Source organism: Pterocles gutturalis, unplaced genomic scaffold (genome assembly GCF_000699245.1).
Source record: "Pterocles gutturalis isolate BGI_N339 unplaced genomic scaffold, ASM69924v1 scaffold404, whole genome shotgun sequence".
NCBI lineage: Eukaryota > Metazoa > Chordata > Aves > Pterocliformes > Pteroclidae > Pterocles > Pterocles gutturalis.
In genome coordinates this window covers 14204-40549 of record NW_010135310.1, presented here as the reverse complement: position 1 = coordinate 40549, position 26346 = coordinate 14204, and the positions used below count along the sequence as shown (strand labels likewise).

The window sequence follows — 26346 nt, the reverse complement described above, 5'->3', positions numbered from 1 at the left end:
TTGTGATCTGCAGGTCTGCTACATGGAAAGCTAATTTTCATCCTGTATTTGCCTAGTGGATTGTTCCTGGCTGACTTTTGTATCTTGGACTTGTCTGTATCTTGAGGCTCTCAGGATTGTGTTTAGTTCTCTCTCTCTCCCTCCCTTTCTTGCAGTCCTTCCTAGCTTGGTATCATCTGCAAATCTAATAAACATTATCTATATTCCAGCATCCTGGTCATCATCTAGGTACTGTGTGTCCAGGAAAATGAAAATATTTTCATTAGAACAGGATCTAGGACTGACCTCTGCAAAACCCCACTTGATGTATCCTTTCACTGTGAAAAATGAATCATAACTACTCTCTAAACACTTTTCCAGGTAGTTTAGTTCCTGCCCTAATAGCACACCATGTTTCTGTAGTTTGATTATGAGAAGATCCTGAGAGACGCTGTTCTTTCCAAGACACTCTGATGTGGAGCCTCTGACTAGGGAGGGTTCAGATTAACAGCAAATTAATCCTCTGGTGGAGGCAAACCATAAATTAAATGCTAGAGCACACAGTGGCCACACTGAAGGCTACTGCTCTGTTTTCTTTCCTCATTTTCTGAGAAGCAGCACAGCTCTGTTTCTCAAGACCACAGGACTCTAAAGCTGCGAGGCAAACAGTGCATCTTTCAGAATATTTCATTTTGATGTTCATGCTAGAGGCACATGAAGTCTTCCCTCTCCAAAACACCTTTTCCAGGACAGGGAAATACTGTGTAGCATGAGTGTTGGTGTTCCCGCACCTTTCTGAATAGCTGCACAGTAGGAAGGCAGCCTTGCCTGGAAAATAGATTTTATTTGTGGAATTGGTAAATCCTGGTTTGTGATAGCATTTTTGTGGATTAAAACATAGGAGTCATATTACTTATCAGCAACAATAAGTGAGATCCAGCCAGGAAGAATATATGTTACTGCATATAAATTGGTGTTAAGTAGGAATATGCTGTTAGGATAGTTTTATAGTGTGACTGCATGAGCTGGGAGGAAGGCAAAAATTAATTTTCTTTCTACAGTGTTTGCATCGCAGATTCTGACTTTAGCTCACCTCTGATCAAACTCTATTTATACTAAATATACAGATGAGTTTTGTCTGCATCTCCAACTGCTCTCACCAGCTGCATCCATACTAGCAAACTGCCCAGGTCCAAGACGCAGGCTCAAGCACCGCCCCGCATCGTCCAAACTGTTTAGCTGGTCCTGTGCTCCTTGCCTTGGCTTTGTCCCCTGCTAACTACCCCTTGTCCAGCCTGGATTGGGAGTTAGCATGGGCCAGTGACTCTTCCCAGCAAGCAGTGTGAAAGCAGCCACGTTGTGTGCAAGGGAGAAAGTTCAGCCATATGGACACAAGCTGTGCTGCGTGTTTTGCCCCGAGGGTCAGAGAATGAGCCTTGACCTGTCTTATTTATAAGCACAGACACAGCGACTGCAGCACCCTTACAATTGCAAGAAAAGGTGAAAAAATACTTAGATGTACATTTTAAATTATTTTGAAAGGTCTCATTCCCCTTGTGCATCCACTGGGGTTGTTTTAAAGTCCAGATGTTAATACTTGCACATAGGTGACTTTTACTGCTGTTCATGTGTGTCTGGCTTTATTTGGACAAAGGTTCTTTTGTGCTTGAGGCTTAGCACTTCATGAGCCATGGGTTTGTCTTCAAAATAGTTTTTTTCATTAGTGTTATTAATATCTAGTTTATGCTGTGGAGGAGGAGAAAAGAAAGTTTGTTGCTTAGGTTTTTGACTCGTTAGCTTTATTCTGTGAGCAGATGAGTAACTCTGTGTATGAGGATGCTTACACATAGGGTTCATGACTTGACTTCAGCTGAATTACAAGCCCTTTACCATGAAGGCAGGGTAAACCTGGCTGCTTGCTCCTGAAGATTGTTTGATAAATTGGGTCATTCAATTCACTGAAATGGCAGAAAATTAAAAAGGCAAAAAATAACAGGATTCATTAAGTGAAATTACTTTTAAGTTAATGCTTACTTTTGACTGGGCAAGGGGGGAGAGATCAAGTTGAAGGATATAGGTATGGGGATAGCTAGAAGTAGGTAAAGAAGGGGAATCAGGGTCAGAAGGAGAGAAAAGCAGGGAAGAAGGGAGAGAAACTAAACCCTCCCCTTCTTGGCAACAGTAGACTCTTAATTAGGCTTAGCTGTTTGGTGAAATCTTGATTTTCCAGGAGATGGAGAGAGGTGGATGCCTTCAAAGAATAGGTCACTGCAAGAATCCAGGACACCAGATGGGCTGAATTGCCTTGGGAAGGTGATTGTCTCCACCTGTTAGTGGTACAGGGAGTTTCATCATCTGGTTTAAACTAATCTCTTAAATTTTAGACTAGGCCTGATGTTAGGTGAAACATGATGTTGGAGCAGTACACATAACATTATCAACATACGAGCAGGATTGAAGCTTCAACATTTAAAAGTCAAGATAAAGCTGAAGTGAGACATTCCTGTATGCTTAGCCTCAACCAAAGGATCTCTTCCTTCTGTTACCAGAGCTAATATTTGGTATACTGAATGACATCAAAGCTGATTAGCAGAAGCGTTTTTTGATGCTAAAATCCATTGGTCACCACATACTCCCACACCAGCAATATTTGATGTTGTGGCTCGTTCGTGTTAGCAAGTTTGCCAATGACACCAAGCTGAGTGGTGCAGTTGATTTACTGGAGGGAAGGGATGGCATCCAGAGGGACCTTGACAGCCTTGAGAGGTGGGCCTGTGCAAACCTCATGAATCTCAACAAGGCCAAATGCAAGGTCCTCCAGATGGGCAATCCTCAGTATCAATACAGACTGGGGAATGAATGGATTGAGAGCAGCCCTGTGGAGAAAGACTTGGGGATACTGGTAGATGAAAAGTGGACGTGACCCAGCAATGAGTGCTCAGAGCCCAGAAAGCCAACTGTATCCAGGGCTGCATAACAAGAAGTGTGGGCAACAGTTTGAGGGAGGTGATTGTCCCCCTCTACTCTGCTCTTGTGAGACCCCACCTGCAGTGCTGCATCCAGCTCTGGGGTTCCCCAGCACAAGAAGGACATGGACCTGCTGGAGTGAGTCCAGAGGAGGCCACGAAGATGGTCAGAGGGCTGGAGCGCCTCCTGTGTGAGGACAGGCTCAGAGAGTTGGGGTTGTTCAGCCTGGAGAAGAGAAGGCTCCGGGGAGACCTTATTGTGCCCTTTCAATACTTAAAGGGGGCTTCTAAGAAAGACAGAGAGAGAATTTTTACCAAGGCCTGTAATGACAGGACAAGGGGCGGCAGCTTTAAGCTGAAAGAGGGGAGATTTAGATTAGATATTAGGAAGAAATTTTCTATGATGAGGGTGGTGAGGCAGTGGCCCAGGTTGCCCAGAGAAGCTGTGGATGCCCCATCCCTGGAGGGGCTCAAGGCCAGGCTGGATGAGGCTTTGAGCAACCTGGGCTAGTGGGAGGTGTCCCTGCCCACGGCAGGGGGTTGGACTAAATGAACTTGGAATGTCCATTCCAACCCAAACCATTGTATGATTCTATGATTTGAATTTCCGTTAACATGTCTCAAGACTAGTTTACTAGTTTTCAGTTTATTGTACATGTCACATCTCTTTGCCATTCTCTTTTGCAGATTTAGGGCTTGTTGTTCTTAGGTGTCTCTGTTGGGTCAGGAGGACAGCCTGGGAAAACATGTAAAACCAAAATGTGAAATAAATAATAACCCACCTTGAGCTCTAAAGGATTCCTTACTGGGAAACATTTTGTCAGAAGAGTGGTTTCTGTTTGGAGTTCAGGTGCATTAATGGTAACTTTAGCTACTGGCCTGCTTTTCCTAGGCTATTCTTTATTGTACCGCAGCTGTACGTGTTGTCTGTCAGCTCTTGACTTGAGATGCCATTTCAGGTCTTCAGACTAGTGGTGATACTGCTTTTCGTCTGACATTGCATACATAATGGTCCTGAAATGGCCCTATTGTACCAGGACCCCTCTGTCACACCAGCAGCTTTAATGAAGCACATAAAATCTCATGGTAATTACATAATGGGACAGAGTAGAAGTGTAGTGGGATATTTGCTTTTTGCACAGGAAACTTCTAAAAGTTCACAGACAGGTCTCTCTTAAGTCCCTGCTTTGATTGTTGCCTATAGACAAACCTTCTGAAATGTCCTTAGTAGCTCAGGAATTGGTTCACCCTCAAGATTTACCAACTCCGTGTTGTTTATTAAGGGTTGATTTTTTTCACACTTCTGGTTGATTAGCAATTATGGGGTCTGTCTGTTACAGGTTTCCAGCACAGAATTAGTAATTATTTTTTCTCTGTTGGTGGTGTTAGGAGCCAAGCTCTGAGCCTTTGGCAGTTCTCAATGTTACTCATCATCATCTTGAATTTAGATTTCATGATAATTACAATGCCTGAGTTGGACAGTGAGAGTGAGCAATCTGATCTAACCCTCCATCACGCAAGTTAGTATTTTTCAAGCCATCTGCATGCTGTGAAAACAGACTGGGAAGCTCCTCAAATTGTTAAAAGTGAAGGGGATAAAAATGAGTTTTCTTTAATATGCCACTTCTGAGTGGTTTGCAAACCACATCTTGAGTGTCAGCAGGACATAGGTGTGTGTGGTCATATACACAGGAATTAAACCGACTGTGTTTTGTAGATGCACGTTGCTGAAGGTTGCTCTCCATTTGCATATACGGCAAGACTCAAGCCCTGCTCCAGCGCAGCGTGGGCTGGTTTGATCCCTGGTATAATTTTTGGTTCTCTCTTCAGATGCCGTGGGAGAAAAGGAACCTCAAACCAAAATGGGGCACTAGTCACAACCAGATGTTGGGCTGCCTTGTGTGCCAGGAAGTGGAGGGTGATAAATCACAGCCAGGCATGTGCTGGGGTGTGATACCCTGTGCACATGTGATTGCCATTAACAATTCGTTTTGCAAGTGCAAGCAAGAGTAAATGAAAATAACGAGGCAGTAAACAAAGAGTGGCTTGGCGTCTGCGGGGCTGCATGCTGGTTTTCAAAGGCAGCGGGGTAAAACACACTAACCTACATGTTGTCTCCGTGGGACAAATGCAAGCACAGAAAGGTTGTAAGTAGGCTTCAGGAGTCAGGGACTAGGAGAAAAGAGCATCAACATGAAATAAACACACGCAAATGGCTTTATTTAGGTTAAGTGGTCTTATTAGCTAGTCTTAGAGAGAGGACTATGTGTAAAATAATCCATTTCTTGCTGAATATGCTATTTATGGTCAGGTGGACTTGTCTGCCTTTTTGTCTCTCTTCTTTTTTTTTTTTTTTTTTTCCCCCCACCAAACGTGCGTTCTACAAAACCCCAGAGCCAAACCCAGAGCCCTAAACCATGATTCTTGCAAGGGGCTCCAGGGAGAACTCCATCACAGGCAATGAAACAGGATCACAGGGCACAGGGTAATTCAGGCTGGGAGGAAGCTCTGGAGGGCCCTGGTCCTGCCTCCTGCTCAAAGCTGGGTCAGCTGTACGGGCAGACTGGGTTGCCTGGGGCTTCACAGCAGGTAGCATGTAGGATGCTGGAAGATGGGACAAATGCTGGGATGGTGCATAGAGCTCGTGTGCCGCCTGCCACTTTCAAATTGTAAAAGAAAGGAAACTAACTTTTTACTCCTTGAATTGTTCCTTGCATAGGGACAGTTTTGGCTCAGCCTTAAAGGGAATGCAATGAAAATGTACTTTGAGAGATTTCACTAGTCACTGATAGTGAAGACAGGCCACTCTCTTTCTGTGTGCATGCTGAAAATCGCAGCTTTTAGCTTTAGCCCAAGGTAGTTTTAAATTAGGCATTTCTGTTTGAACCACAATTAAAGAGTTTTGAGCTAAGTCCCCCTAGACTTGGGGGGTACACATAGACATGGATACGGCACAACTGGTGCAAAGTACCTTAAATTGTCTGTAATTGGTAAGTGTCTGTCCATTTGGTAATGTGGGGTCTGGGATGGGAAGAGATGGAGGATTAAAAGCTGGGGAAGGGGCATGTGTCTGTGTACTGGGAAAAAGCTGGCTGCTGGACGACTGGCTCAAAGCAAGACAGAAAATTTAAGAAGTGTTAATTTGGGGGATTCCTTAGAGACAGCAGGGTGAGATAGCCAGAAGGACACTATTTATGGGGAAACAGAAGAAGGAAGAGGGTTGGCTGCATGGCTACATGAGGAATTGCTGGGAGGGGACCAGACAATTTTGGCAGAACAGAAAGGAGGTGGTGGTGATGAGATCACAGGAAATACTACCTTAGTGTGCAAATAAATAGTAATGGTAGTGCAGGAGCTGATAGTATAAGAGTATAGATCATGTTTGGAAAAACATGAGGTGAAGTGTTCTTAGAAACGGAGTTGAAGATGCATGCTTTAGCACAATGGGAAACTCATTACGCATACATTTAAATATCTTCTCCAGTGCAGCCAGTGTTTTTTAAAGGTCATAGGTTCATTCATAGAGTTTAAATGCCAGAAGAGACCATAGGAACATCCAGCATGATCTAATAAATGTTATTACATCTTATCCAGTTGCTATTATACTAAGCTCAGTACAATAAACACATCCCACCTGGGGGTTCAGCCCTGATTTGGAGAACCTGTAAGAAGGACAAGTCACTCGTGGCAGTGATAGTAAAGATTATGATCCTGACTGTTCAAGACTTGCACCGTGTCTCTAATCTGGGATGTGTCCAGGTAGTGGTTCTTGTTATGACTCCCTCGGCTAGACTGAAGTGTTCACTGGAAGCTGCTGGTTTCTTTCTCTTAATACATCAAATCAAGTCATCTTTCACAGGTTCTGTGTTGATACACTGAATATCGTGCTCTTTCCATTTTCCAACATAAAGCATTTTTTCAGGTCTTAAATCATGCCACTGCCTCATCTCTGCTTCTTCTTTCATCTTTCTTCAAGTTAAAACAAACAGACTGCCTGAGCTGTACTTGATGTTCCAGTTTCAGTCTCACCCATGCCACGTAGGAGGCGTAACATGCCCAGTCCCCAAAATATTCCTTACTTTTATGTCTTCAAGTAATGTCCCATGGTGAGAGCATTGCATTGTGTATTCTTCATCCACTGTGACCTGTGTGCTTTTCCAGTGCTGCTGCTTCCAATGTACTACAGCTCCTACATCCTTTAGGTACAATTCGAGATGACTCCTGCCCTGCTAATGTGCTGGGTGATGGTTTGTGCCATAGTTATGTGGGCACGACCAGACTGAGGTCATCAACCCAAGCATGATGTGTGGTTAATTGCCCCCAAACAGATTTTTCCGGTTAGAGGATATGTTTTATATCTGAACAATTCAAGATTTATTGTTTCCCCTGAGGTTAAGACAAGGTTTTTTTCATCAAATTGTTTGTCTAACTCCATCCTCACATGCAACTTCCCACCCCAACATAAAATCAAACTGTGTGGTGTTTATTTAGGGGCGTTCTGTTCCCTGTGGGTTTTTTAGTTCATTAGCATTGCCTTTGCATTTATTATAATCTATTTAGGGTACACTTATTTTCTGGTATTGTACTCCTCTAGACTGGCATAAGCTAGCTGATATTTAGTGGATGTGCTGGAACTATGCTTGCCTCTACTGTATGAGTTATTTTAAATTTGAAACTAAGGCAATGCAGGGCATGAAGAATGTTGCTGAAGTGGAAAATTGTAACAGGCAGGGAATTTGTGTGTGTGCTAATGTCAAAAATAATGAACTAAAATGGTGAGTGATTGTTCAGGGAAGCCTATGGGTGATCAGGAGTACACGTGCAAACTCAGAAGACCTTTCTAGAAAATCCTAAATTTGACCATTCCGGCAATTAATAATGGTTCTGTCTGAAGGAAATTTGCATGTACAGTAAATTTTATATGCAGAATCCTTTACACTTGTGTTCATTGTTATGGTTTGCCCTACAAAGGAGGGTGCATCTAAGTGTTTCAAGCAAGTAATGATAATTTTGTCTCAAGCTCCTGTAGAAAAAGTATGATCTTTGGAGAGCTTTGAAAAATGTCATTAATCATCACTGCTTCCCCTACAAGGAAGAATGGTTTTGAGATTAGGGCTATGGAGGGGGACTCGGAGGATCTGGTTTGTGTTTCCCAGCTCTGTCACAAACATTCATACATCTTCAGGTTGTATTTCAAAATAGTTTTTCTAGCAGCTCAGTAGAAGCAGAAATAACCACATTTTCAAATGCAATAATTTTGTTAGGTATTAAGCCCTCTGTAAACTCCTTTGCAGCTATGGGAGTTCTTGAAAAGACTAAACATATATCTATCTGTACCAAGTTCCTACCTTTAAAATAGGAATAATCTCTTTGACCATTTAACTTTTATTTTCCCTTTCCTTTCTGTGTCATTTATAAGCATTTTGGAGCAGGGACACTCTTAAACTACATTTATGTGTTTCCAGGGAGGACCTCAGCCTTATTTTTGCCTTTGGGTACAATTATAATATGAATCCTAATTTAAAGTCATTTAGCCTGAAAAGAAAAGTCTGGGAAGAGGTTAGTATTTTCCAGATACATAGAAAACTCTGGCAGAGATGGGGAGGACTGCCTATTATTAACTGCCTTGCTGGAGAGGATAAGAACATAAATTGTAGCAAAAGCAATTTGAGTTATATATTCAAAAAATACAATAGTGATGAAAAGCGGGAAGTCCTGGAAGAATCTGAATGGTAATCGTGGGATCTACATCATCGGGGGTCTTTAAAAGCGAGCTAGATTGGACTGGTGCTATGGGACCAGAAGGGTAGACTAGATGACCCTGCAAAGTCCTTTTCAGCCCTGTTACCCTGTGACACTCAACTTTATTTTGCAGTCACCTCAGGTTATCTAGTGACTTGCCTAAAACCACATAGCGTGTTGTTCATAGGGCCAGGATTTGCTGTGCTTCTCCTCTGGCTATTTGCCAGTAGATCTCTCCATGGGCTTCTCTTCAGCAGTGCCAGAAGCTAACGTTGCACTTTTGCTTTGGGATATTTTTTTTTTCCTGAAGCACAAAACTCTACCTTGAAGTATGAGTTTTCCAGCTGTGAAGGTGGTTGTTTGTTTTCACACAGAACTTGAAGCAGGACAGGAGAAGGTGTTTGGCTTTTGGCGATGCAACCCGCACATGATTTTTGGCTGTGTACACGGAGCGTGGAGTGGAAAGCCTGTCTTGCCAGCTGGCTTCACTCTACAGCACAGGACTCCTCGCCAGATTTCTCAGGATGATTTAAATCAGCTCAGACTCTGGCTTGCTCTCGCTTGTAGAGCAAATGGGAAGGTATGACCGTGTGCATTGGGGGTCTCACTCCTTCCCAAAACTTCTTGAGTTAGGTGTTAATGAATGGTGATGAAAGGGCTCTGCTCAGAGCACAGAGGCTGCACCTGTGCTGGGAAATAAAAGGTGCCAAAGCCTCTATGGTCTTGGGGGTGAGTGACACAGCAGGACTTGCATCTATCCAGATGTTTTTCCTTCAAAACAAGGCATCCACATGCATTCCAACTGCCGGAGGGCAATGATCCAGGCTATGGCCAGCCATGACTGGGGAGAACACTAGTTGGCATGGGCCAAATTTATGTCAAGGACTATGTGAACATTTAAAGAGTACAAATGATCATTTGCCAGTGCTTGGACCAATGCCCTGGGCCTCCTTGGTTTGCAAGGGGAAGCATAGCCTGTGGACCTTCAGCAGCAGTACCAGCAGACCAGGGAGCTTGGTGCTGGGAGGACCATGCGGCTTAGCTCTGTAGGATGCTCTGGAGTCTAGTCCTGGGGGATAGCACTTCACCCAGGTGAAGCCTGTACTGATGCAGCACTTGGTGACTCACATGAGAAATCCAGTGTTCAAATCTCCTTCTATACTCATGGAAAAACCTCCCTGCAGTGCTCCTGGAGCTTTGACCAGATATCCAGCTACTCAGTTTGGAGCACCCAGGCGGGCTGGGTGCCAGCTCTAACCCCATCTCCCTTTGTGTGTGCCAGCTCTGAGGGCTGGCAGCGCTTGTGGTGTGAGCCCAGAGCACCCCCAAGGCCTGGTGCCTGGGCTGAACATGTCCATGTACGTAATGTACTGTGCTGCTTGGGAAACGTTCTGGTTGGGTTCGTTTTTGATGAGAAACAGATGGTAAGTGTCAGCTATGGACCAAGGCTGTTTGAAGACTTTAAAAGGAAATGTTATCTCGTTTACAGAGAATTGCTGTCATTCAATCAGATTTGATGATAATGCTTGTGTGGCACTGGAATATTTGAACCTAATATGCAAATCAAATTTACTTTTTTGTGGTTGGTGGGTTATATTCTCTGCTATACTCTCCAGTTCTGTTGCAGGCAGACGCCTAGAACTGGTCTCTGAACAGTTTATTGCCTTCAGCATTTGTTTTACAAGTGGGGACAGCTGAGGGTGGTGGAGCTGACACCCTGTACCCTGGGGTGGATGTGCTCTGGGTATCTGCAGAAATGATGCAGGCTCGGCCGTGTAAGCTTCCTGCACACGTCACCTGCCTGTCGTAAGCTTGTTTTGGAAGGACCGCCTCTGGATAGGAGATTCAAGCTGTCCCAGGTTAGAGGGATCATTCATTGTGCCTTTGGCATGTAAACTGTGTCAGCCAACAAGTTTTCCCATTAGTGCTGTTTGTAATTATGACTTTTCGTACTGAGTCCTGGAACAAGCTAGCACGCTCATTTCACATAATTCATCACTCAGACATCGTCTTCTCCCTTTCCTGCTTGACTGACATCTGGGAAGTGCTTGAATCCTAAACTGTCTATTGATGCCTGTTATATGGCCAGCTGACTGGTTGTGTCCACCCAGGGAAAACAGCAATTCCTGTGTCCAAACGTTCCTCCCAAGAGGCCAGGACATGGTCTGGCTCATGCTGGCCTGACAGCCAGAAACCTCAGCTAACTGTTCAAATTCCACAGTGGTTACTGCCACACTATGAATGCAGAAGGGCACAACTGTTTTGAATTTTCGCTATATTTGTAAAAAGAAAATGATTCTTAATCAAATAATTATGAGTCCTTTGTTTCATTAAGAACCGCATTTATCGCCAGCATTTTTTGCAACTCTTTGCTGCAATTTCTGTTAAAGCTGGAGCACAGCACAAAGGAGGCTGAAGAAAGCTGGACTCAGGACTAGTTGCACAACCAGCTTTTAAACCCTCTCCTGACTGTCTTTCATGGTGGCTTGTATCCATCCCTGTGCATGTGCCAGCACTGGCAGAAGCCAGTGTAAGAACTCCTGTTGAGCTCTATGTCAAGGCATCTCGGGGCAAGACTTCCATTAATAATTATTTCTAGGAGGAGTTTGTGCTCTCCAGAGTTGGAGATGGACCTGGGAGCACAGCTATGGTAAGCTTGCTACCCAGGCTAGGGAAATACCTGTATGTATGTGCATTGGGTGAAATGTTTTTGTCTCAAGAGAGCTGGAGTGCTTGTAAATCTCTGGCTGTTGTGGAAGTGGGGAGATGCAGTTTGTCCTGTCTGTGGGTGATGGGCTTGCTAGAGCTTTGTCTCTGGCTCCATGTGCTTAATCCTGATGTGGACTTATTTTTCCAGGGCTGTTTCTTCTGCTGGTTTTCCTGATAGTGCAACTAAGGTCTTCCTTGCTAAAAAACCCTGATAAATACCTATAGAAGAACAAGAAAATAAATAAATGCAAATCATGTCTGTAAGAGATGATGTTCTTTAAACAGCTGAAGGTATTGTTCTGAGGGGTCTCCATCAGAAACAGGATTTTGGTTTTAGTCAGTCAAACTGAGAGGGAAAATGAGTTTTAAAACCAGACTATACCATCACATATTTGCAAAAATGCAATCATGATTAATTCCGTACAATTGTGGCTCTAAAGCCTTGCCTACATGGGAAAGGATGGGGGATGAGAGTTTCCATGTAGGAAGTTATCTGTTATCTCTGCAGTTGGTTCTAGCACAGCCATGACTGGGGAAAAGTGCCGATGGGAAACGCTCTTTGGATAGCTCATTAAACCAGATGATTGATAAAAGAGTGGCTTAAGAATAAGTTCCACTGTAATTTTACAGAGTGAATGTAATGGTATATAAGAGAGAAATCTTTGGAATCCAAGAACGTGGGGGAGTTTAGCTGTGCATCTATCATCTATTTTAGCTCTCTGTCATTTACATCATTTAATTGAAATATGGAAAGATTAAAAGTCAAAAACTTCCCTTTGACATAAAAAGGAGCAACATTTATGGCTTGAATTTGGCCCAGGAGACTATTTTATCCCACCATCTCTCCCTTAAATCCTGCTGGTCTCTTTGATGGATGAGGTGCCCAGTATAATATCCTTTTACAATCACATGAGCCTGCTGGACTCTCTAACACAACCTTTTTGTTCTTTGTGTTTAAAGAGAAAGGAGGAGCATTAGGGAAAGCTATGGTAATATGTTTCCTTCCTGTTTCTGGGCAGTAGCAACTCTACGCTGTGCTAATAAAGTAGTTTGATAAGACTGTTCAGCTTGGGCTGGCTGAGTTCAGTCTGTTTTCATTCTCGGTGAGACTGAGCACTGCTCTCCATGTAGCTCCAACAAGCCGAGGGGATGTGCACTGCTCCGCGAGGGCAGATGGTGCAGCACAGATGGTCCGTCGGAGGCAGGTACCTCTGTATATATAATGCTTTTTGTTACAGGCACGGCTGGAACACGTGTGCAGGGACAGTTCAGGGGAGGCCAGGTGAATTTTTTCAGCCATCTTCTTTCCCTGTGGAGCATTTCAGCATTCAATGTTTCTAAAGGGCTGCCCGTTTGTGTAGCACGTAGCTGATAAAATCCCTGAGCTGAGTATGTGTCACGTCCCTGGGTTTGGGTACTGTCCCCAGGGCTACCCCAGCTTCCTTTGCTGTGGACAGGCAGCAGATCCAGCTATTTTCTTGGCCTGACACATCTTCCGGTCACCAGGTCCCATGTCTGCTATGCTGCCACAGACCTGTGATTTCATGTCCCAGATGCTTTGAGCCCTGTGGAGCAGTGCTGACCTCCTAAGCTAGGGCGGGCACATAGCCTTCTGTGTTTGACCTCTGAATTTAATGGATTATGTCTGTACTGATGAACAAAATAGTGCCAAAGCCCAGGAGCTTCTGACACTGGAACTCAATGGACCATCCTGCTAAGGTGCAGAAACTATATTTGGTGTTGCATGGTCCTGACGTGGCTTAGAAGTTAGCATGGACCACACACTATTCCCAGCAGGCATTTTGGATGGAGCCACTCTGTTTCGAATGCAAAGAGTTGAATGGCACGAAGGTTGTCGGACTGTACCAGGTGAATGGTGTGTTTGATTTCCTTGCATCACAGCAACCACAGTTTACTTCTTCCAGGACATGTAAGAGTGGATGATCTTAATTTTATCTGTCACAAAATCTACATGGGTCTAAACAAAACAGCAGAAGGACCACTCACATTTCCCTGGGTGTCCTCATCACTTCAAGCACCCTTTGCGCAAACATGAGGGTCTGCCGACGAGGCTGGCGTCATCCCTCCTGTGCATGGGTTCCTTTCCAGACCACAGCCTCCTCCATCCTCTACGGCCGGGTGCTTGTTGCCTGCAGATAGCTGTGGATGCTGGATGTTTAGTCTCTGACCTTTCAGAAGAAGGTAAACAAAGCAAAACATCCTCAGATGACATCAGGGCCCTGCTGAGGAAGAAGAATAATTTCTGCTGCTGAAGATGATCAGCAGAAGTACAAAATCTGAGGGTAGGGGTAGTCTTCATGCACAGCAAGCAGCACCAATGGCTTCGTTGCCTACTTGTCCTGCAGGAGAGCAGGCAGGCGGGGGCTCAGACTCCCAGGCCAGGAAGGAACAGTCTGAACATTTGTTTCACCTCTGTCCTTTCAGTCTGTGACAAGAGATTTACAGGATGGCACAAGCTGTGTGAGGAGCAGTGCAAGACGCTGCTTTGCAAACTGCTGTGATTCCCCTTGGAAGAGGCTGGGCAGCTGTTTACAGATGGTATTGCAGAGATCCTGCTCTTACACTTCATTAAATGCCTGAGTTTGAATAAAGTCGCAGCCATTTCATTGCTTTTATCAGAGCCAGTTGTGCGGAGACCAGACTGATGATAGGTTTTGAATTCCAGCTCTGTGAAACTTGGCTGCAAATCTGTACTTAGGCACCTCCAAAGCTTGCATTGCTCTTGGGAATTTGTGCAGGCAGCTCTTTGCACCAACTGTTGTACAAGCACAAAGATGGCATTTCTTCTATATACTGAGTTTTTAATTAGCGTGTGCCTCTTTCACAATGTGCCTTACTTTGAGCTCTATTTGCTTTAGACTTTCCATTACCTGGGACATAATTGGAAGTGAATTATGTGCTCAAGGGTGAAGAAAATAGCTTTCATGCAAGGTTGGTTTTTTTTTAATTTATTTTTTTTTTTAAATACAGATTTTTCAGATAGGTTCTTTATCTTTCCAAGAGAAAAGTCTGAAGCAACTCAAAGAGAGAAAGCTCTGACTAAGTAGAATAGTGGGCCAGTTCTCATCCTCCAGTGTAACAATAATTTTAATGGGATGGTGGAGGTGTAGACAAGGTGGCAATGTAACAAATTCCTACATTAGACTTGCTGAATTTTCTGCTGAACTGGGAGAAAGCTAGGGAAGAAGTTTACCTGAGAGTAAATGAGAGATAAATCTCCTACCTTGTTCCACTGAAACAGCTAATGCTTTGATTTTTGTTCAATTATTTGCTGGTACTCCCACCGTGCCTAGCAGTCATGGGCATGAATCACAGCCCTCTCCTGCCAGGCTGAGGTCGGTTTTAATGCTTTAATATCTGATACATCTCCTATCAGCAGTCTGCATCTGGCAGTCAACAAGTTAACGACTATTTTTCTCCCCTAACTGTTGTGATCCCATGCAGTTGTTAAAGTAATTAATGTGTATTACTTCAGATTTTAAGTAACGTGGATGGTTATTGGAACTGCAATTAATTACCTCTTGTCACTATAACCCAAGCAGGTTGTGAGGTAGATTTTATCCCGTGCAGTTAAATTTATAAGGATTAATTTTCCTTGGGAGGACAGGGCACTTTTATTTGTGAGCTGAGCAAATTCTGCAGCCTGTGTCTTTACAGAGATGGGCAGTCTCTTCATTGGTATAAACAGGGGTCATCCCAGCACAGGAAAGAAATAAATTGATGGGCTGCATTTATGAGTTTCTTTGCTGTTTACAGGGTCTCATAAACCATCTGTCTCTAGACCATCTCCTGGAAATTTATTTGTTAAAGGTTTACTTGTTCAAAAGATGTTCACAGCCTCTTTGTGTTGGATTAATCCTTTCATCTGATGATGTCAGGGTTGGTGGGCTTAAGTTATCCAGCAGAGGGAACAAATACTCTCTGCGATACAGAGCATTATATTCCACTTGGAAGAAGTGGCAACTTAATTTGGGTGCATGCAAGATAAAGGTTCTGCACTGGGTTCAAGTTCCTAGCAGCAAGGGTATGTGTTAAAGTCGTAATTTTTTTTTAAACTGTCCCAAAAAGGAAGCCTAAAAATAGCGGTGCTACAAGATGAAGTGAGTTCCTTGGCTGCGAGTTAGCAATCTGCATTTCCTGGGGAATATGTAACAAGAAACATTGTAAACACATGGCAGATTAAGATGTGTCTCCATTTACACTTTTTAACTGATTGAATTCAGTCATTTTGAAAGGTGAGGTAGCAGAGATGGCAGCTGACGGGCCTTGCTACCCACCCAGGATCGTGCTTGGCAAAGGCCACTAGAAAGGGAGCGTTGCTGACCATCCCAGAAGGACTGCCCTGGGGCTTGGCTGGAGCGGCAACCTGGTGAATATTTTCCAGTGAATCAAGTATTACGAGTGGCTGGGATGTGTCAGAGACCTGCTAGTCTGTTAGAGAAGTCTCAAGGGAGTCCCAAGTAGTCCTGGAATAACTGGTGGGTAGGATTTGATTCAGGATTGTTTAGCTCTGTTAATTGGAATAAATGAGATAGATAAGCCTTTTGCCTAGCAGTGTCCTACACCCAGATATATATATATATATATATAACTTGCATACTTGCAGCTCAGTCTTGCAAAGACGTGCTTGGACTAATGCAGGTTTTAACTAAAGTGGTTAACTGAGAGATTAGTCAGCCTATCTGTATAATCAACTCAGGGATGAATTAACCACATCCCATCCCAGGAAAGTGCCTTCAATTAGGTGGTGTGAATCCAGGTATTGTTTGAGATAGGGGTATTCATATAAAGGAATCTTGGCTACGTGTGTGAGGGGTGGAAAAGAGCAGACTAGTGTGCGTGAAATATTGTCCTTGCTGGACATTTCATGAAGCCTAAAAGAAACAAACATTTAGCTTTAAAAACCTCCTTTCTCTTAAAAAAAATTAAAGTATTAAATACAGGAAAGCTGCCACAAGTATCCAGCACTGCATATTCCCACAGTTTTTTCCCCATGCTCCCAGACTGTGCTGGTGGAAGCAGCTGCAGGGCAAGTTGTGTAAGAGCGCAGGGTAGATGCTCAGTAACATCCTCACTGGGCTAAGCCAAAACCCTGGCATTGTTTTCCACAGTGTGTATCTGCTTTTATGTGGCGTCAGGAAAGTGACTATAATTTGCTGTTCCAGAGAACTGGCAGGTACTCACAGCAGCAATTGTAGTAACACTCGAGCTCACAGTCCTTACTTCTCCCTCAGGATATGCAGGCGAGCAAGATGATGCATGCTACGTGTTTTTCTACCAGAAAAAAAAAAAAGTAATACACAAACCATGCAAAGAACTTTTCACAGTCTACAAGCCAGACAATTTGAGGCTGATGCTGTGTGTTGGAGAGGTTCTGCCAGTTAAATGTACTTGAAAAAAACAGGAGAGGTTTAATACTCTCATAATTCAAAACCATCTATAGGGTTTTTCCTCAAACTTTCCACTGTGCTCAGGAAGTCTCAGCCCCAAAGGAGGATGTCTCACAGGTTATGACTGTATGAACAGAAGGATTTATATGGAAAACAGTTTTGCCACTTGGTTCGTAGATCCTTGGATTTCAAGTTTGTTAGTGTAGCCTGGCTTCTCGTATAAGCCAAGTCCTGAACAACAAGAGCCAATGATCCCACATCAAGTTCTGAATCCTGAGATAAATTGTATTTTTATTCAGTAAATATTAATCTGCATTCATCTGTATATGACTGAAAGGCATTTAGCACTGCAGTATATGGTTTTGTTCACTCCTAGTCTTTATTCCAATGCTATTGATAACTTTTCCTTGTGCAGAGTTTCTAGCTTGGGCATCTCATGGGATCCTGGGAATTACCACACTAAGTCGGCCGTGTGACCAGGCAAAGTCACTGCCTTTAATGGCAGAGGTCACCGCCTGCTTTCTGATGACATTCCTCAGCTCATGTTATCAAGGCACCACTATCTTTTTGGAAAAAAGTTCTAGCCCCTTGTCTAGTTCTCTGATGTTTGATTACTGAAAGGAAAAGCTGATGAACTGTTAAAGAACAGGCGTGCACTGCTGAATAAGTAGCACTTAGATAAAAAAAAATATTTTTTTTACAGAGTGTAGCTTTACTGCTGTAATTACAAACATTTTTAATTAGACAAGGAGAGCAGACGGGAAGCATCTCCTGGCTGTGCCTGCCAGCAGACAGTGAGACAAACCATGTGGGAGCATCCAGGGATATGCTAGTTTTGTTTTTCCTTTGAATTAGTTTTTTTCTGCATCGCTTTTCTGATGCCTTACAGGTCATCAGTGGTCTGTGGACTACAGGATGGGTGACATTGCTTCAGGGATGGGCATAGGAAATTCCCTAAATGTCTGTCTTGGTCAGGAGTCTCAGAGGAGAAATTATATTCATAACTCTGGGAATATAATGGTTAGATCGTATCAGGCTAGTTGTTGGCTCAGGTGCTGAAACATGAGGCTTTTTACTCTTTATTTAAATATTTGGGCAGTGCAGTGTAGCTGTGGATGTACTTACTTTCCCTGGTACCTTCCTTTCCTGCCTGGGCTCCTGCCATCTCTCTCCTGCTCCTGTTGGAGGTTGGCCTGGCTTCCCAACAGCTCCAGAGTGTTTCAGGGCCTCTGGCCCCTTTACTCAATCCCTTTCTCCTTCCTTTACCTTGGATATCCTTGCTCTGCCTATCGTGTAAGTGTCTCACAGTGACACGTAATACCCAGCCACTGCCCTCGAGTATGTAGTAGCAAACTCCTCCAAGTGCCCCTTTTGCTGACAGTGCTGGCGTACCTTTCACTGCAATTTAGTATTTCAGAGAAATATATTTTTGCCCCAAACTTTACAAAATCGGTTGCTGTGACTCAGCTGATTCCTGGTACCTTGCAGGGCTGCAACCACTTGGACATGTGTTGGCATCCTGAGCACAGAGACTCTCCTCCCTTGCTGGCGAGCAGTTCTTCACATGAGCAGTGCCCTGGCTCTGGATCAGCCACCCTGGAACACACAATGCCTGCTGCTCCGTCAGTATCCTCCTGGGAGCCACGTATTGTGTCACATATTTTCCTGAAAAATAGATAAGCTGCACAAAAGACCTTTTGCCAAGCTCTATAGCCTAAATAAGTCAAGGACAACAGTTCCGTACTATAAGAGTAATTTAAAATAGTGAAGTCTTTCTTGCAGTCTTAAGTGTTTGATTAAAATGATTGAATATGATGAGAAAAAATAGGAATTGTGTCAAAATCTGAAATTTAGCATTACTCTGCTCTGATTCAGAATGGAATAGATATACTTAGAGCATTGCATAAAATTGCAGTCTGTAATAAAAGTCTCCATTGAAGATACCAACAAACTAGTGTTCTCTAATGCCTTAGAAATCCTTACATGAGTGGGCTGGTTTGCAAAGTACCAATGCAAGTATGTGATAGACACAGTCCAAAGAGGGGAAATAGGGAAGACTAGAAGAATTAGCCTGACTTCTATATTAATCTTATTTTCCTTTTTGTGCCGACCTCTGCATTGTGTCTTCCCCTTCACTCTTAAAGGGCTCGAGCCCCAGATTCAGACATCCTTATGTGCTGCAGAAAAAAACAGGAAACCCAAAACTGAGTCTCAGACTCTCCCACTGTAGCATTTCTAGTCTAGGAGGCTGGCAGCTTCTGTGTGACAGGTGAGATTCTGATCATGCTCAGCATGTGAAGAAAGGGAAAGTTGCTTAATTCAACAGGGTTGAACTCGCTCCATATGTGAGCGTCAAGTCAGATTTTTGTTCCTGAAGTCAACTTGCTGATAGTAGTTACCCGTGCTTCTAGCAGTAGCACCTGGAGATGACATTAGTGGGTTGGTCCAGACCCATTTCAGTCCCCTAAAATGCACTGCTGCTGCTCAGGTGTATAAAGTTACTGTCATAGTCTCTGGGCCTGGTGGAGATAGATGCCAGAGAGGTTCTACAGCTCCGGCTGGCAGAAGGTCCCGTGGGGGTGTACCTGAGCCTGCTGGAATTTGGACAAGCCTCAGCTCGAGTCTCATCCTCCTAAAGGTGCATTATCTCATGAAAATGCAGAACTCTCCTGACTTTGGGAGCAGGCAGAAATCTACCAGATGAAAGCAGCTCTTCGTATCTGCAGGTATCTCTTACAAGGCTTTCTTCCTTTTGATCCATTTTTCTTTCCAAATAGAACATGTAGAGAGCAGACTGGTGCATGCGATGCTTTCCACTGTGCCCTTTGGAGACCAAAGCCACATCAAGCAGGAGATTTATGAGTTGCTGGCAATAGATGCTTCATATTCTGTTATTACATTTAAGATGATGAAAGAAGAACAACTGACTTTCATGGCTATGAAAGCAGGACAAAAACTGCCTGTGGATAGATGAAGCACATGCATCATTGGATAGAAATTAAGGTGTTTGTAGCTTCAAATCCTGGTTTGAAAAGTTCAAGATAGAAGAAAAAATATCTGAGTAAAAGATGTGAAGCAGTCCATAAGATTTTAACTCAGATACACTCAGGAGAATAAATCCAAAGGTAACATTATGATTCATTAACTATCCCTAATTAGGCTCCTAAATTTAAGTAGACAGAATCTCGCCTGGAGGCTTTCAAAGGCACCCACCTTTCGCTGTTGATGATTCAGGGAGCTTAGGAACATGGAACGTAGCTTATTTAAGGATGACTTCTTCGTTAGGTACCTACAGGGCAAGCATGGGTTGGGTTCCCAGATTAGGTGAACTGGATCTTTTAATAAGGTTATTGCATTTCTGGGAGGAATCAGGGGAAGGTGTTCTGCAGCTCTGTGCAAGAGGGCGAGAGGCTGGGAGGGTGCTTGTGTCCATCTCTGCCCTGTGGTGTCTCAGTTGGAGGTGCACCATCTCCTAAACCTCCTTCATCTCCTAAAGCCTCTCACATCACAGGGCCATGTACCTGCGGGAGATTTCACTGGGAGGAACGGTGAGACCGAGATAATCTGTCTTGCATGGGCTTTGTTTCTGGACTGGGATCACTTCCACTTCTGCAGTCACTTCTCTGACTGCAGCTGCGTGAGAAAAGGGTGATCATCTCCTTTTCCTTGGTGGGCAAACAAGATGAAAGGTTGTCTGTGTTATATTTATATCCTTCTTGCACAATCTTTCTGAGCGTGCTGCTGTCAGAAGATGCAGCAAAGGGCAAAGCATCTGGCCTGCCTCAGTAGTATTGGCAGAGTGCTCCAAAAATTTCGTGTGAGTTGTGTCAGGCATCTCAGCTTGTCCTGCTTCCCACCAGCCCCAAAATCACCAGCAGAAGAGACGGATTTCTGCTTCTGGCAGCGTCTGAGGGGAGGGGCAGGGGAGGAGGGCCCTGGTGCAGGCTGTGGGCTCGGGGAGGTGTAGGTGGCTTTGGTTATGACAGGGCTCTTTTCCCAGACGGTCTCACTTGGTTTCTGTGTGGTGCTTGGAAGTGGACTGACTGTAACTGGCATGAGTCACTTCCTTGCTGTCGGTGGTTTGGAACCACCGCGCAGGGAAAACACGCCTGCAGCAGGCTGGGTAGCTCCCTCTTTCTCTTGGGTTTTGCATTCAGTTTCAGGATTGCAGACTCTATCGATACTGGGTGAAAAAAATTCCCTTTTTAGAATGACTGAAGGAGATGGAAAGCAGAGGTCTTGGCCACTTGTGTTCATTAAGCCTCTGCTCTGTTTTACTTTTTTTTTTTTTTTTTCTTTTTTTCGTGTGAGAGTGAAGATTTTACATGGCAGCCTGTTGATCAAATCCCAGCTTTTAGACTTGTGTTCTGTTGCACAAAGTCCATTCAAGTCTCCTGCTGTCTCCTGGGACACTTTACACTCTCTGTGTAAACTGTGCTGTGCTTTTACTCTGAATATGATACAGGATGCACAGAGATACTGTATGGCTTTGCAGCCAAGGCATGGAGTTGATGTCTAGTGCACTCAGCCTTTCACATGGGAATGCCCAGGCCATCTAGCTGCTCATGGAGATATATGAGAGCTGTAGGATCTGCTGGTCTCCTATCAAGTGATTATATGGAATAGCAGTGGCTCCTGGGCCAGAGGAAGGGGGAATGGCCGGTGGTGGGGCAGGAATTGAAGGTAGGCTTTGGATGTGTGACATGACATGTGTGATCGTGAGAAGAGGCAAAACGGGGTTTTAGTTACTTGAAAGGGGCACATCTAGCACTGAGCTAGACGAGGGCATGGGCAGCTGGAAAAGATTTCAGCTTGCTTCTTGGCCATGTCTGAGACCCTTGGAAAAAAGCCAAGGGGGTAGGTTGTGCCTCAATTTACTTTTGTTAATCAAATTAACGTCTTCCACCACCATGTTTCCAGCTACACAGTGGTGTTACTATTGTCACCAGGTGCGGTCTTCTTACATATGGGATTTTTCCTTCTGCTCTGTGGTTATATTGTGATATTTTGTGGTCTGACGCAGCCCAAATCCATTATTTTACTAGATATTGTTGACTGACTGCTTAGTGAATTTAGGTTTTACAGCACTTAAAACACTTTTAATTCTGCAATCCGGGAGAGCCATATACCTTATATATGTGATAAGGAATTGCTTTCTTGTAATAGTTCAGAAACATGAGTGATCCCTTTTCTGGCTGGATGCTGTGCATTTTCAAGTCTCAAACAAGAATCCTTCAGAGCTGCTACCTCTAAAAACCTGCAGTGGTTTATATTGGGTGTTTACTCACAGCAGGATTTTTTTTATTTTAAAAGTATGTTGAGCATCAACAGTTCCTGGCCCCAACCTGCCCAGATAAAAGGCTTGGTTGTAATTTTCATTGGTGAAGGAGTCATGTTTTGTTCAAATTGCATTCTGCTTCAAGCATTCACAGGAGGATTTGTTGAAGGACCTGCAGGTCTGCTTTAATGATTCTGAGCTTTCAGAGTAAACCTTATGGGCTGGAAATGCACAAGCGACTATATCGCAGAGGACTGGAGAATGACAAACCCCCTGTCTGTATGTTTTTAAGGCTGAGTTTTCATTGATCTCCCCTCCAGGTTGCCTGACCTGTATACACAGTGAAGATGGAGGTCAGGGGATAATTGGGTCCTGGGAGTGGAAGTCTCCAAGCATGTTTAGGACTGAACAAGAATCAGGAAACAGCAAATGATCAAATTATCAAAGAGAAGGGACGATTTGAGTGCACAGATGAAATATAGGGACCCTGACTTTGTTTCCTTTCTTTGGCACAGACTCCCTCTGTGAGATTGGACAAATCATTTTGATATTTAAACACATTCAAGACTCTGTCCCTGTGCCAATTCCCCATCTGTAAAATGTGGGGGATGTAGCAGTCAAATGTTGTGATTAGGAGAATAATATATGCGCTTCAATTGAAACACTCAGCAGCGTGTTGAAATAGAATTCCTCAGAAAGAGCAACATTCTTCTGCAAAATAATCTCTTGTGATAATTAGCCAAACCTCCCGAACTGGAGTGTTTAAAACTAGATCAATCAAAATAGTAGAAAACATACCGCAAGTGATCTCAGTGAACGAGGAGGTGAGGTATCGGCGGGTCTTTTCCATCTCTTAGCACTGTAATTCAGAATTTTGCTGCTTGTAGGCACAGTAGCTTTTTCTTTTCATCAGCCCTCAGTTTTCTGTCCACACAAGAGAGCACTTGTGTGAAAATCCCAGCAGAAGGAATCTCTGCTGAGTACAAATAAGGACGCTGCCAGCAGCACCAGCATGTGCCTTTTCACACTGTCCTGCTGGTTGCTTGTACCCGATGCTGGTGGGTCTGCTCTGCCAGCAAGAGCACGCTCCAGCTTTGATTTTCCTTTGTCCCTGTTCCTTCAGGTGGGAAGCTGGCAGGCAGTGGCAGAGAGGTTTTGGTGGGGGATTGATACCATTAGTTCATTGCAAGTGGGTAATGCAGGTCTTGGGGTGGGAACTGGTACAAATTGCTGCTCTCGTGATGTTGAATCAGACAGACAAGCAGTGGGAGCTGGGAGCTGAGACTGCTTTTAAAACAGACACAGAGAGATTATGGGAAGACTTGAAAGCCTGTAATGGCAGAGGAATGAACCTGCTGATCCAAGAGCTCCCTTGCAGGTTTGTCACCTAGAACTACCTTCTGCAGGCGCCTTCATGGGATGTCACAGCAAAAGTGACACTTGGCTCTCCAGATCAAGTCCTCACTTGCACAGAGTCGATACGGTGATGCCCGGTCTGGACCCCAGGGTGGGTGGCAGAGAATGTCTTGCTATCCTGAATGTTATACACCTCTGCCTGCGCCGCTCAGCTGCCCAGCCCAAGTTACTGGATAATTTTATGATTTGGATAAATACCCACATCTCAGTACCGACTGCTACCCCTGAGAGACCAAAGGTCCCCAGAACAACTCACCTCTCTTCCAGATGTTCCCAGCTCATTTCTCATGTGCATTTTAAGGCACAGGGCTCCTGACTATCAGGTGTGTTAATGTTTTGACTGAAGGCCCTGTTTCTTCCCCTTTTGTGCACATATATCACTTGTTCTGCTGACTGAGTTGTTTTAACTTCTCTGCTTGATTGAATGCAGCAGGCCAAGTGCCAACCCTTCCCTGCCAGGATTTCTGGTCTTAATGCTGAGATAAGACTAAAATCCCAGGTACTTTCTTCTGGTGGTTTTAATCATAAATATTTTTTCTCGACACCTCGCTTCAGTTCATGCCATGCCATGTCAGACGCACTCCTCTCTGGAGAATTTAAGGAGGGTATTTCAAAGGAACCAGAAGTTTAATCTTTCTTGTAGAGTTGGCTGCCACACAGAAGCTAACTGGAAATTGTGAGGTGTTTTGCGCTTGAGAAAGCCTTTCCATTTTACTGTCTTTCTAAATCAAGCTATCTAAGCTGTGTATTGGTTTAGCATCATATAAACTAGAAGAACAGACTTGCTGCGTGCTGTCGCTCTAGTTACTTTTTGCCAAGACTGGCCCTGCCTGGCAAGATGTCCTCAAGATGTTTATGGAGTCCACAGAGAAAAATGGACCCTTGAAACGGAAAAGGCCAAGGTTCATGTGCTGTAGATATCTTGTATTGCACTAAGTTGCTTCCAGAGCTCTGAAGGGTCTTAGCTGCTGAAATGCAGACAAGCATCTATTGTGATCCCAAAGGGATAACAGCACTACCCTACCCCTTTAAGGTGCTGTGACATTAAATATAGGCTCTATGAATGCTTCCCTCTGAATATTTCTCCATCTCCATCCTTCCCTGGGATGCCATTAACAAGTTCCTTACTGATACAGCAATGTTTTGCTTTACCCTGACTCCTCTCCCAGTCCCGTCGGTAGCATTCATAGTGGTGGTGGCACAGATGCCAAGGTGGGAAAGCCATAGCTCAGTTCCCTGGGCGTGCTTAGGAAAAGCTGTGGGGTTTTTCCCCCTGTTTCTCTCAAATGTTTAAGTATTGGGTGGTGTCACCTTTTCGAAGAAGGACGCAGCTCCATCCAGCCTGTGTTCTGCCTCAGGGATGGCTGTGAATGCTGGCAGGTGAAAGGAGGTGTTTATGAAGAAGAGACAATCTGAAACATGAAAGACTAGCCAAAATCTGCTAAAAATTTACCTGTGCATTCCTTTTGCTTCATTTTCTTCATTGAATGCGTATCAGCAGGGTACTGGGATGCAGTTTGGATGAAAAGTGTGTAAGGGAAAACTAACTTGTGTCTTTTAAATGCCTTTCTGGTCCTCAGCCTGAAATACAGCAAAAGGAATCTTTATTTTTGGAGGGTGCTGAGCCCTGAGCCCTCTGGGTCCCTTTGGGTGCCTCAGATGAGGTACCCAGCACTGCAATCCTCCCTGACTGTGTGGTTTGTAGGATAATCTCTGTTCTACCCACCTCCGCCCCAGACTTTCTGATATTTCTCTGGCACAGGTACCTCTGTCTAGTTCCTGACAGGGGATGTATTTCTTTTGCTGCCTTCCCATCAGAGGCCCATTGCCAATTCAGGTTTCACTAGAAAGTGCTGTGCCAGCTCTTTGATATTCAGGAGCTGTGGGGTTTTGTGTCTGTTTCCTGACCTAGCATGACTCTACTAATAATGCAAGAACTTCAGTGCTGATATCTTGGCAGCCTAATATAGGAGGTCAGTCCGTAAATATAGTTACAATTTTCTTTGCCTCAGCAAAGACAGTAAGTCGAACACAATGTAAACAAGGTGGTTGGATCACTTCCCCCACCAGGAATATTTGTAGTTATGCAGGCAAATTGAATGGGCGTGATTAAATCTCACGCTCCAGCTTGGCAGCTGATTAGCTGCAGGGGCCAGGCAGGAATTTCCTTTCAGTTCCAGGGTTTTTTTTTTTCCTCCTTCATGCTTGTGCCAAAAGTGGTTTGCATTTTTAATTACTCTTCTTCACACCCCTGTGAAGAGCGGAGATGAGAGATAGCACGATCCACAACTGGGGAAACTGAGGCATCAGGAGGTGGCAGCCTGCTTGGGATGAGAGAGGCGTTTGCCTTTAGACTTGAAGAAAGGAGAACTGAAATCTTCTCCTGGGGTTTTTGTGGGTCTAATGAACTCGTACCTCATTCTCTTTGACACACTGAAGTCTTGGTTGCCTGCAGGGACAAAAGGGTGCTTTTATGTATTAGTATACAGTCACTGATGGGGAAAATAAATCTTTCTCCTCTAGAAATGTTAATTTATTTATTTTTGTCTTTTATCACTCTGTTCCTCCAATTTCTGAGCAGAGCAGCCTGTATATCTGTTTCTTCTCTTTGTATGGAAAAGCACTTTGCTCTGAAATAGCCTCAGGTGTTGGCCGTGGCCAAGGCAGAGAACTGGTTCAGCTCCGTAAATGACACATTGCTTTGTCCCTAATGGGCAAATTAGTGAATTTCTGTGTGGATTCACCTGCAGTGGATGTACACTGAGGTAGTTAAACTGATTTTGATTTCTTTACCTGGATGTACATCTGAAGAGCTGGCCTTGTAACATCAGGTAGAGGAAAATTT

General features: G+C 44.1%; 1 protein-coding gene across 1 annotated transcript in view; it reads left to right on the top strand.

The window, feature by feature from the left end:
• LOC104467864 (protein eva-1 homolog A-like) overlaps positions 1-26346 on the top strand; it is a gene marked incomplete at its 5' end in the record, with an annotated part of 103353 nt that overhangs the window by 63681 nt on the left and 13326 nt on the right. The gene's annotated exons all lie outside the window — the stretch shown is intronic.